We start from the raw sequence: 13,712 nt of genomic DNA, 5'->3' as shown, positions 1-13,712 counted from the left end.
CATGATATACACAATTTACTCACCTTTGGGCCATGCCGTGTGGCTCCCACAGGTGACAGCAACACCACAGGTCTGAGTCTGGCAAGCGAGATGTTAAAATTTGTAAATCGAGTCCTAGCATGAATGTGTTAATCCCAGAATGAATGCACTGAATAAAATCTTCTGCCAAGTCGCCAGGTACCTTCAATAGTGAATGCTGTATTCGCCTGATAAACATAGGCATGGAGAGTGTGCAGGTTGTGTGTGTCTGCTTCAGACCTTCCTCAAAAGGTATCGGAGTCCAAGTGGTTTTGCCATGAGATTGGGCGCCGAGTGTCATTATGGTGCAGCTTCTAGCGACTCTCTTACATAAGCTGGCCTTGCAGTGTAGTTTGGATTTAAAACGGTTTTATTTACAAGACCTGCAATATCTTCTTCTCCCAAATCGCCAATTATCCTATCTCATATACTTTGTTGACAATGTTGTTTACCGTAATGTCGGATGATTTTTACAGTACAATACAGTAAATACCTTCCTACTTGACGATTTGTATTTCAGATTTGTTATGAGGAAGTTTCTGACTTTATGAAAATATGAGAAAGGAGTAGGGTTTCAGAGGACAGAAGAGAGATAGAGTGTGAATTAGGGCGTCGTCAGAGACTGGATCATCCGTTGCTAATAGCTACTATTAATTGTATACCGTCATTCTGATTATTTCCGATAATAGCAGCAGTCAGGGTTACATGGTTCCCCAAACTGACCTAGTACCAAACTGGGGCTTAGGTTTGATGGAAACCCTATGTATTTAGTTTGAGGAGACGGTCCCATGAGTGAAATTGCGATTTGTCAACTGAAATAGAACTTTAAGCGAATTAACAAGGCAAGGTGTGCTGCTGTTTACGAAATAGTGATTTCAGATGGCGTTCTAGTTGCATTTTTCTATCTGAACTCTCTGATTGGCATTATTTTGGTTCTCCTACCTTTTACGACCCTATAACTAATGCCCTTGGTGTGTATATTCATCGTAAACAAAATTTTCTCTTTTCTAACGAATTCTTTTTCATGTAAGTTTGTATTTTGTTGCTGGATAATATCTTTCATCAAACGGTCGTATTCTTTCTGTGGCACTTCGCTGCTTCTTTAGTTGTACTGTTTCTGTGGCACTTCGCTGCTTCTTTAGTTGTACTGGGTGAAATGCAGGTATCTATGTGTGTCATTACAATTTTTAATACCTTAGTAATGATTGACCAGTGTTATTGTTAATCACAGTCATAACTTCTATTTTGTTAACTTCGTATTGCACAAAGCAAGGATCAGTCGTTTATGACTGAACTAGTGTGGAAACGAGGATATTTTGTTGTAGGCAGTTAGGAAAAATGTGAAAGGAAGAGCTTATTTATTGAGACTGAAGTTTTGGGATGAATTGACAAAATAAATCAAATCATCATGAGGAAAAGAAGTAGTTTATTTCCAATAGAATTGTGGAAATTAATATTCGTGCGAGTTATTTCTGCATATGGTGCTGTTATTACTCGTATTATTGAAAGAGCGACAGATATCGTAGCAAATAGTCGGCATTTATTAGTGAAGATGTTATCATTACTACGGTGGTGAACAGCAACAGGCCTGGAATTGTCAGTAGCCGTTGTACGTCAGTGAGGTTGTTGGTTTGTAAGAGCTCATCCACCTTCTTGCGTCGTGGTTTAGCCCCTAGATGGACGAAGCCGTGGACGCTAGAGAGGAGGACAAGAAAAAGAACTTGGTTATTACTTTGTTTCTATCATATCTCGAGCCATCATCACGTTCCACAATTAACTTCTTATATCAACGAATGTAGCATAAGAATTGCAGAGAATACACAAGGACCTGTATGTTACGTTTGCAGGAAGTGTCTCCTTAGCTATTTTGTTGCTGTGCACGTCTATAGCAGAGAGATAGGAACAGCAACAGACCGTCTGTACACTCATCGTGCACAAATGTCAATCAGTATTTTATAAATGGGGTTGTTTGCTGCGTTCTCACCCATCGTTGTTGGCAAAGTGTATTAATACTGCATAGCTTTCAATTGCGAAAGGCGGCATATATCAGGAAACGTTTTTGACCAAGGCATAGTCTTTTAATATCTCTTCTTAGTTTGACACAACAGAAAGTCTATGTGTCGAGGAGGCATCACAGAAAAACTATTACGGTTCAAGTAAGTGTTGTATTATCGTCGTGGGTGAAGAGTTAACAATTAACTATTTCAAACTGACAATAGGCAAAGATTCATGATTTACATTGTGGAAACGTCAAGAATTATGCCGCGATGGACATGGTACCGTTCCAGTGGTGTCGGATTTTAATTTATTATGATGTTCAAAAGCTTATTGTGTGATTTCTTTTCCTGTTTACCGTCTCTGAAGCTTATCTTATTGAGGAGTTGAATGACTGCGAGGTTGTTTTTATACCAAGCAGTGGATTTTAATAAATATAGCGAAACCAAACACACACAGACACACACACCCACACACACACACACACACACACACACATATATATATATATATATATATATATATATATATATATATATATATATATATAAAACCAACTCAGTACTACCACTACTACCACTCTCCTTGGTTGAGTTCTGTAGTGGCAGCGGAGTGTGGTTGAGAACACTATGTGCCTTATATTTTATAATAGCTTTACATTCTATTAATTCTATGTTTAAGATGCGTGGCCGGCGTTCTATTTGAAGTGGTCTGTTTCACCGTGTCTGCCTCAGAGCTGTTGCGTTTAATGCTTCGAGAAAAGTAAAACTGAGTTCAGAATTAAAAATAAGTAGGAATGTTACTATGTCGGAAGTTTAAATGAAGTGTTGTATCAACCGGCATGCTGCCGACGTCGGGCGGGGAATGTATGACTACAGCCGTGTCTGTTACTGAAATGACGTTTGTAGACAAGTTCACATTACTTTCATTCTTCGAAGAACTGGAACCGTCCTCCCTACAACTAAATTCCTCCGGCACCAACGGGGAAGGTGTACTTTACACCCATCTCTCGTAAGTACTATAATCTAGTCACGTACTTCATATTTAAAAATTTTGAAAAAAATGTATACTGGTTCCCAAGAATGCTTGTGCCATATTCTACAGTACTTTTAAACTTTTATCATTTAAAGTTAATTCAGAAATTTAAGTTGTAGTGATAAATGTAGTAGTAGTAGTATACTAGTAGTCCATACGACTTGCTACAACGACAGTCATATTAAATATTTTCAACTTCTGAACGCTAGTTACACGTCATCTATTTAAAATGTAGGCTGTTAGTAAAAGTCCACAACAGCTAAGATTATCTGTACTTTTTTTTAACTTTTAGCTTTCGTGGTGCTGTTGATGAACAAGATAGAATCGAGTTTAATAAGCTGTAGGTAGAGACAACATTGGGTAAGGGCGGTAATGAGAATAGAATTAGTGCCGAAATGTTTCGGGTGAGTGAGTACCAACCATGTTAAGTGAGTTTGCCAGCTGGTACGTAAGGGAAAATGTGCAATGTCTTAGTGACTAGCTGCACGGAACGGAAACTGTTTTAATTATTAAGTCTGACATGTGCAGTAGGACAGCAGGATTTACTGCTACTGTTCCCTTCATTTGCGTTATATGCGAAAAAAACTGTGTATGCTTGGACTCACGCAGTTAAATTTCCTTAGTCAGCGAGAGTTGTTACCGGAATAACGATTCAACTTGAAAAATTCCATCATTGGTTTCAGATGTGGGTACATGTAAGATGGAAAATTCGGACGAGATATTATTACTAAGCGACTCCGATTAAATACCACTATTTAACTTCAAATTCCGCGTGAGAGGGGGAAGTCATTTAGCAGTATTGCAAACTTTGGGCTGTTATTTGATAAAACATTCGAGCCAGAGGGTAGCTTTACAAAGCACAAACATGTAAATTTTGTGAGCTTACGATACCATTGGTAATTCCGTTGGGGGCAAGGAAGACGTCGAGATCGATCACTTGTCAATCGAGAAGGCCATATACTTACTGGATTTCTTTCCTGGCGTTCCCACTGATGACTTGGGAGCGACGAAACTGATGTCAGTTATAACGTGAAGAAAAGGTAACAGTCATACCGACTCTTACCCTCACGGATGACACAACCTTAGCCAATATCGGTTAGTTGATACGTGAAGGAATAACTAGACTTTGTGTCATCATTATATTGACTAATATTTTTAGTTCTGAAAAGATGAGGCGGGGTTTGGCCAGCAGCTGATTAAAGAGACCTGAATTACAAAGTAATCCTCCAGTCTATTTCACTACGAGACTTCCATTCACGTTTTCGCGCTACGATAAGTCAGAGATATTAATTACACTGGACCTAAACCAGGCTTATATCAGATACCGTTTGCAGAAGCGTCTAAGACAATCACAGCCTTCACAATGCACTAAAACTTATATGAATCTAACTGAGTTTTGTTCAGGCCTTCAACAGGAGCTGCGGTGTTGTTACGTCTCCTGGGCAACATTTTTTGACACAGCTAGGTGTTGTGCCTGCATTTACCTTAATGAAATGAAGTCAGAGTTACACAGATACGGTTCCAGGATTCCTTTATAAATAGCCTTTCAAACGCGATTACATTCACTTTATTGTGAATACGAGGAAGTCATTGTAACTAGAGACTGATAAACGATCTTAGTGATACACTTTATACATAACATATTATAACATAATTTTTTTTTTCGAGTCATTCCTGTCGCGATTTGCATATTTCTCAGCATCGATCAAGATCGATTCAAGAGAGTTTCACGTGCGCATTTCAAACATCGCTGTAATCATTTTCGTGACTACTAGATTTTTAAAAAAGAAGACACTATAGCCAATTTATGAAGCACATGCGAGAAATGTTTCTCATGTTTCACTTCAGCATATGCACTTACTGAGTCGTTTAAACAAAATAAGTCTTGAGAATTATTTCACAGTAAAGGTTCAGCCACTTATTCGTTTACACAGCATCACTTCTAGTCATTTCTTTCCCTGTTGCACTCGCAAATAGGGCGAGGACAAAACTACTGTCTACAAGCCTCCACACGAGACCCAGCTTCTGTTGTCTCATCTTCGTGGTCCTTGCACGAAACGTACGATGGTGGCAATAGAATAGTTCTGATGTCAGCCTTAAAACCGAGTTCTCTAAATTTCTGGGATGGTGCCTCAAGGGAAGTGCGCCGTCTGCCCTCCGAGGTTCTCATTTGAGTCCACAAAGTATATTTCCCTGCTGATCGAACCATCCGGTAACAAATTTAACAGCACGAATCTGAATTACTGCGATGTTTTCCTTTAACCCGACCTGGTGAGTATCCCAAGCACATGAGCAGTACACAAGAAAGGGTCGCACCAGCGTTCTATATGCCGCCTCCGTTATAAATGAGCTACATTTACCCAAAATCCTTCCAATAAACCGAAGTCGATCATTCGCCTTTCCTGCTAAAAACCTGACCTCATCGTTCCATTTCATATTGCTTTGTAAATTTTCGCCTAGATGTTGAATCGATGAGTGTGTTATGCAGCACACGACTAACTCTGTATTCTAAAGTTACAGGAATTGTTTTTTTCCTACTCGATCACATTATCTTATATCTTTCTAAATTTAAAGCACGTTGCAACTCATCACACCAACTAGAAATTCTGTTAACGTCATCTTGCGTCGTCCTACAGCCAGTCAACGTCGACACCTTGCCGTACATCACAGAATCATCAGCAGAAAGACGTAAATCTCTGTAGCCCGTCCGATCACTTACGTATATAGAGGATAAAAGCTATGAAATCATGCTCCCCAGAGACATTCCTGACAATGCACTTGTCTCTGGTAAACGCTTGCCGACAAGGAAAACGTACTGGGTTGTATTACTCAAATGGTATTGGCTCAAATGGCTCTGAGCCTATGGGACTAAACATCTGATGTCATCAGTCCCCTAGAACTTAGAACCAGTTAAACCTAACTAACCTAAGGACATTACACACATCCATGCCCGAGGGAGGATTCGAACCTGCGACCGTGGCGGTCACGCGGTTCCAGACTGTAGCGCCTAGAACCGCTCGGCCACCATTTGGCCGGCCACGCAGCTTATGGGAACATTAATCATATCGACCGTGGATCTCTGGAGCGTAGTGCTCATAATCGCTGTAACATCAAATAATCAGTGAACCAACAACTGAGCAAAGATCCAGAAACTTATTAATAAGTTCATGGCTCATATACGAATAATACAAAACTTTCAGTTATGTCAAATATTCATCCACAGGTATGATGCTAGCTGGTGCTACGAAGGATACAGAAAATTGCTCAACCGGGGAAAGCAATAAGTCTGCAATGCAAAAATATGGCATACCTTAGGTGGCACTGTACGAGAGCTTAGATTACGAGGAAGAATCTCCGTAGCTTGGGTGAAGGACAGAAAAAGCCAGCTGACAAGGTGAACAAGTTCTTTCAGCTTTAATCAGACCAAATGCTAATAAGAACTACTTTCTGAAAGAAAATTAAGGCTAAATGACCCTGATCCTTACTACTTAAACCACGTTACAGCACGTGAAATTAGAAAAGCTGTAATGAGAATCCCTTCTGAAGCAATAGGTATCGACACTATCAGGCGTACCATTTTCCAAAATATACCACACGGCATCGTGCGAGCCTCGGCTAGCCTTCACTGGCGGAAAAAGTCGCAACACCAAGAAATAGTTGTGAGACATCAGAGCTACTCTAAATACACGCTGTAACAGCCGTGAGCACTAGTTACTTTTGATAGTGGACACGGTGTGCTGCTGTTAGTCAAGAACACGTTTATGGTGACTAGGTTTGAACGAGGTCGTGTAATATAGTACTAGAAGCTGGATGCTCCGTCTCCGATACTGTAGAAAGACTTGGCAGGAACGTAGCCACTCTGCGCTACTGCTGAAATCGGTCGTCACGAGATTAAACAGTCGCAAGAAGATCGGTCACCGGATGGCTACGTGACACTACGAAGACCATACGTTCGGCGTGTAGTTCTGGGGCATATTTCAGCAGCGGTTGACATCATAGCGCCATAGAAAGCTGTTATAAATCTGTTACTTCAAGGACAGCTCTGAGCCAGACGCCTTGTAGCGTGCATTCCGCTGTGCCCAAACCATTGGACAGCGCGGTGGCAGTCTGTCGTGTTTTCTGGTGAAAGCACGCTCTGTCTCTTTGCCAGTGACGGCTGTGTGTTGGATATTGGGACATCATTTGAGGGCCTGCGGCCAACCTGTCCACTTTCTAGACGCAATGGACCTATACGTAGAGTTATGGTCTGCGATGCGATTTCATATATCAGATGGAGTACTCTTATGGCTATCCAACGCACTCTGACAGCAAATCTGTACGTCAACCTGTAGATTGAACCTATTGTGATGCCATTCATGAACAGCGTTCCAGGGTGTATTTCCCACATACAGTTGTTTTCACTCAACATGCTCTACAAAGTGTCGACATGTTGCCCCAGCCTGCTCTATCATCACATCTGTCTCCAATCGAACACATATGGAGCATCATCACACAACAGCTCCACCGTCCTCCACATTAATTATTCTTGGTGTTGTGACATTTTTTCCGTCAGGGAATTTAAATTTGCCTTCGAGTTTGGGACACAACGCCTTCAATGAGTAAGAAGTAAAGTTCAGACTACTCCTAAAAAAAACCACATGCACTTAGTGTTAAACTAATTACCTGAAAAAACGAGAACCATCGATTATACTCTTCGCTAACGTTGCTATCCAGGGGTATCGGCTTGCTATTTGCTGTGGTCGCTGAGGCGGGAAGTGGCGCTCGTAGACTTTGACTGGGCAGGTCCCTCCCATCGCGTCCTGTGCAGGAAAGTTGAGTTAGTTACTGCTGAGTATTTTCCTGGAAGTAAAAGTGTTTACAATCGCTTCTTTCAGCTACCCGATGACGTGGTAATCCACTTACGGATGCTGAAAGCAGGAGCTACAATCAGCTACGTTCTACCAGCTCTACTTTAGTGTTCGTTTAAACGGTTAAGGAACCGGGACTGAGCAAGGATGTACTATTTTTTGGAAATTTGTGGTAAGTTCCTATATGACCAAATTGCTGACGTTATCGGTTCCTAGGCTTACACACTACTGAATATAATTTAAAATAAGTTACGGTAAGGACTACACATACACCCATTCCCAAGGGAGGACGCGAACCTCCGACGGAGAGAGTCGCGCGAACCTCACTCGATCAAGTTTGTATCTGTTTGGATTCACCGAGAACTCGAGTTAATGATATCCATGTCCGAGCGAGCACTGAGTTTCACTGTATGTGTTTTATGAAGTTTTCTAAACGCCGTTAAGTGTGTGCGTATTTAAGTGTTACCTTTTGTTGGGAAGTCTACGATAAGAACTGCATTGTGTTTTCGCATTGCACGTTATTTACTGTCAAATACTGAAATGTGGCAATAAGGAAAAACGTATGTTGGTCACTGCGGTTCAGCTGGATAAGGTAAGGTTAGTGCCGTCTTTGGGTAAATGGGTTTTTGTACGAAAATTGTAAGTGATATCTTACGACAAACGGCCTTACTTGTAAGAGGCGGATACGTTAAGAGTTAGTTTGGTTGTAGTTCGGTGAGTTTCCACTAGTGTATCTACTAATTCATAGCAACGATTACGACAAACCGGGCTCAGGTAATACCTGTTAAGTGTGCAACATATTCGGCTATTGATGGTGTTAATTGTTACCTGTGATAACCATTTAACCCATGTTATAATCAATACCACGAGGCAGCTGTGTTTGTTCGAAACAGCTTAGACCGATTTGCGGACACTAATAATTACCAACTATAAGATAAGTAACTGAAGTGTGTTGTCTGCCTTACTATTTGGTATTCTTTGATGTCAGAATTTTACTTTCTTGCAAATATAGTTTCACAAGTTAGTGTCAAAATTTTTTTCTAGGGCACTTCTTTACGTTTAAAAGGTGCTGCAAATTTTATTTACTTAATAGTCGTGCTCAAACTGTAAGGATTGACATAAATTCATCGCTTGAAAATAAAATCGCTGATTAAAAGCAGAGTAACATATGTAATTTTTCATCATAAAAATATGACCTAGAAAATATATTTAAAAGTTAGCAGTAAATATTTTAAACTACCACAAGCACCAACAAATATCAGTACTTATTAATTGTATGAAAATAGCAACGAAGAATTGAAAAGAATATGAGCATAAAAATCGCATAATTTTTGGAATACTCAATTAATTTAAAAAAATATTTCCTTTAGTACATTTTTCAGACATATGTAGTGCTAATATACAAACCAGACTGCAGTTGGTCTTCTGCAACCGGAGGCCCTCCTGCCAGCTCTAGGCACTCCTTGGGACATACCACCTGTGCAGAGATGGCTCCTGCGCAAAGGAATTGTTTTGTAGTTTTAATATGTTTCATACAACGCAATTGCACCAGTACATTCATCATTCACAACAGAAAATTGAACTTATTTAGATGAGAGACCTAAACAGTTACTAAATGTTCACTTTACACATCAAAAGTCTCACAGTACTATATCTCGATGCTTTTCCTGTATTTACTATGGTCAACTGACCTCTGAGTTGTGAGAAAACAGTTCCAGAATCTGTAATAATTTACCAAACTGTCATCCATTCAATGGGAATTACATTCACTTCTGTGTCTATAAGAGTAATTTAACTTAATTCGAGGCGTGAACAGAAACTTACTAGGAGAAACTATCTCCATAATATAGCTAAGAAGATTGTGTAGTCACAACATTTTGAGAATTTCACTCTGCAGCGGAGTGCGTGCTGATATGAAACTTCCTGACAGATTAAAACTGTGTGCCAGACCGAGACACGAAATCGGGACCTTTGCCTTTCGCGGGCAAGTGCTCGACCAGCTGAGCTATCCAAGCACTGCTCATGCCCCGTCCTCACAGCTTTACTTCTGCCAGTACCTCGTCTCCTACTTTCCAAACTTTACAGAAGCTCTCCTGCGAACCTTGCAGAGTGAAAATCTCATTCTGGAAACATCCCCCAGGCTGTGGCTAATCCATGTCTCCGCAATGTCCTTTCTTTCAGGAGTGCTAGTTCTGCAAGGTTCGCAAAAGAGCTTTCGTAAAGTTTAGAAAGTAGGAGACGAGGTACTGGCAGAAGTAAATCGGTGAGGACGGGGCGTGAGTCGTGGTTGGGTAACTCAGATGGTAGAGCACTTGCCCGAGAAAGGCAGAGGTCCCGATCGAGTCTCGGTCAGGCACACAGTTTTAATCTGCCAGGAAGTTTGTTACAGAGGTAGCTGCAGCGAAAGTTTGACAGTGTAAAAGATATGGTAATATTTAAGCAACAGAACTCTGAGGGCATAATTTAATATCCATTGTCTACTCCACACAGCACAAATTTTGTCACACAACTTGGAGGAACGTTAGATATATCGATCGTGACAGTCCAAAGCGGACTGCCTACAGCATGGTTCACAAAGATATGGAAATATTTTAATATGTTACTCTGCAAGCACAAGTAAAGAAAAAAGTTCAAATGAAGATAGGTCCGCAAATGTTTATTTACGGCTAATAATTGCTATTCCGTATAATTTAGCAAGTTCGTTAATGTGAAACCATAGCAAAACCTTTTTTAGATTAAAGTAAGGCACGATTTCAGATTTTTGTTGTTGTTATTGGTCTCCTGAATCTAATAAAACATGTCCCAGACGTGCAGTAGTTTTCCAGAACATCCAACATCAATTCACAGGTGCTATTGTATTGATGAAAGTAGATTATCAGACATATTCACACAGTTTCATTTAACGTTATTACCCCGTTTTTTTTTAAATTAAGTTCTCCACTACTTCTGTTGAAAACGTTGTGCATAGTCTGGAATTTAAACAACGAATTAGGCCAAGTAGTTAATAAATTAAAATTTCACGAAATTACGTCTTTACTTCTCTGGATGTTATGGAAAACTACTGCAGATACACGTCTGGTACATGTTTTATTAGATCCACTTGATCAATAAAAACAAAATGAATGGAAATCACGCTTTGCTTTAACCTCGTACAGTCATGGCTTCAAATTAGCGACGTTGCTAAATTCCCGACAAAATATTTTACTAGCCACAACGCCGTAACTAAACATTTTCGGATGTGTGTTTATCTGCACTGTTTTCTTTAGTTTTACTTATAGAATAACATAGGAAAATATTAGCATATCTTCGTGAATCACCCTGTAGAAATACAAAGGCTCCAAATAAACAGTGCTTCCAAGAAAGTTGCTAAATTTTTGAGCTTCTGTTTCATGGCTCCATGCAAAAAACATTCATTCAGTATAACAATACGAGCCCTGCGTCCTGTTAAAGGATTTCTGTAGCTTTGGTAAAAATCAGAAAAAATCAATAGCTGTATATCACATCATAGCTGATAAACTTGTACAACTTATACCGCAAATATCAGTCGGAATTACGTAAGCACCCGGTACCAACTGATGACCTGAGATATGCCACTGACAAACGTGCGGCTACCATAACGACACTGCTTGAGTTCGGCAAAGTATTTGATGCACAAGAAATTGGTCCAGCGCGTGAGAAAAATAGACAATTACATACACATACTTCTGTAGCTACTCTGATTTCTCTTACTTTATTAAGATGGTCATTTCTCCCTATGTAGGTAGGCGACTCTAAAATAATTTCACATTAAGGGAAAATATTGGTGACTGATATTTCGTGAGAAGATCCTGTCGCAGTGAAATCGCCATTCGTTTAATGACTTGCAAAGGACGTATAAGGGTACCGTAAGCAGTCTCTTTAGTAGAAATGTTATACCTTCTAAGTCTTGGTGAAGTACAGTCCATGTGGTGTCTTCCCCATAACATTACCTATCTGGTCTTTCCAATTTAAATTGTCCTTAACAGTAATTCACAGATACTTAGTTCAACTGGAAGCTTTTAAATTTGTGTAATTTCTGGTGTAACCAAAATTTAATGGCTTTCTTTTCTTACTCATTTGGGTGACCTTATAGTTGATCTATTCTGAGACCATTGTCACTTTTCGCACAATGCAGATACAGTGTCGGTTTTGGAAATGGTTTGGATAATCTAAAGACTTCACTAGAGGGCAAACGATAGCTTCTTCTACAAACAGTCTAACAGGGCTACCAAGATTGCCTCCTAAAATGTTTACATAGTTTAGGGAGGGCAGAAGACTATAACTCTTATTTTGGGAAAGCCAGATAATAGTTCTGTTTTATAGAAACCGGACGTGTTTTTCTTCATAGAGTTACCACAATCGTTACTGAAGAATAAGTACGAGATTGAATTGAAATAGTTCTATTTTACTCGATGATTTTCTGTAGATTACTACGAACTGTGACCCATTTGATAGGAGCGCACGAGTCTAGTCACGTAACTGAGGTGATGCATCATAGACAAGCAACTGATTAGAAGTCTTTTATGAGGAACAGTGTTAAAAGCCTTCTGGAAGACTAGAAATATGGAATCAATTTGAGATCCCTCGTCGACAGCACTCATTATTACTTGCGAATGAAGAGCTGGTTGCGTTTCACAAGAACGAATTTTCTGAAAACACGCTGACAATGCGTCAATGAATATCAGGCATATGAATATCGATCTTTCTTCAGTGTTCCAAAAACTACGACTTAGAGTACGTGTGTTGACGTCGCAGGTATTTTTTGTAACTGACCAGAAATTATTAACTTTCATGTTACACAAACTACTGACTTCGTTTCATCTTGACGGTATCCAAATACCATGTATCAGAAGATGGTAAAAATGAAGAGTGAAATTTCGCAGCGGCAGCTCAGCTGGACAGAAATGCTGTCGCCACATCAAAGAAGAAGTACATTACGCAATGAGTTATTAGAACGAAACTGCCCTATTATGATGTAATCCATACCGGCACCAGTAGTTGTAATGCTAGATGATTAGAACTGACCATGAACGAATGTGTGTTACATCCAACTTGTCCCCAAAATGAGCACGTCAGTGCTTCGCTGCCCTGTTAATGATTTCGTCTAAACAAGTTACGTGACTAACATAACCTTTGTCTACATCACCAACTCCCCAGGGTGCAAGCACACTTTTTACCTCGTGTGACGTCGTGTGCTGTCAATACTACGCCACCTGAGTCCACATGTAGAATTTGGCGGTAGCCCATGTGACTACGCTGCAAATCTACGGCCGGCTTAGAGACTAGACCTCCTCAGCCCACGCCGCGGTCTCGCGTTTGGCTAATTCGTAGCCTCTCAAACCCCGGTGGGTTCTAGTGTGCAGGTGGACCAGTTTGCTGTTGTGCCAAACCAATTTGACTCCATGCCACAACTATGAATGACGGAATATGTCAAATGTTTAGACGGATGACTCAAAACAAATAAGTCCACCCACGCACCACTCGTTGTGTGTTTGATGCTAAAAGCAGTACGTCTGACAGTTCAGATGAAAACTGGCACGGGCTCTCCCTTTCTCTGCATACACAGATTTGACCAATTAGTGACTTTAAGAATTAATTGGGAGAAAAGGAGAAACAGACTCAGATTATAGGCCTCTTTCTCCCACGTTTACGCTGTGACGTTTGCTAAAAGAATGAACTCGATGGAACCACAGTCTTACATACAAAGATTGCTATGTAGCCTGTAGCGTCCATCTCGAACTTTCCAAAGAATGGCCATAAACTCGCTAAACCCTTGTGCCTTTACAAATATGTCTTGAA

At 40.2% G+C, this 13,712-nt stretch overlaps 1 long non-coding RNA gene across 1 annotated transcript; it reads right to left on the bottom strand.

The window, feature by feature from the left end:
• Positions 1–1,427: 1,427 nt before the first annotated feature.
• LOC124546005 lies at positions 1,428–9,374 on the bottom strand. The gene is made up of 3 exons (XR_006967653.1): positions 9,303–9,374; positions 7,711–7,847; positions 1,428–1,713 (listed from the first exon to the last, which is right to left on the bottom strand). It is a non-coding gene; the product is annotated as an uncharacterized LOC124546005 (long non-coding RNA).
• Positions 9,375–13,712: the final 4,338 nt, after the last annotated feature.

The sequence above is a fragment of the Schistocerca americana genome, chromosome 8 (genome assembly GCF_021461395.2).
Source record: "Schistocerca americana isolate TAMUIC-IGC-003095 chromosome 8, iqSchAmer2.1, whole genome shotgun sequence".
NCBI lineage: Eukaryota > Metazoa > Arthropoda > Insecta > Orthoptera > Acrididae > Schistocerca > Schistocerca americana.
This window is presented reverse-complemented; position numbering and strand designations above follow the sequence as displayed.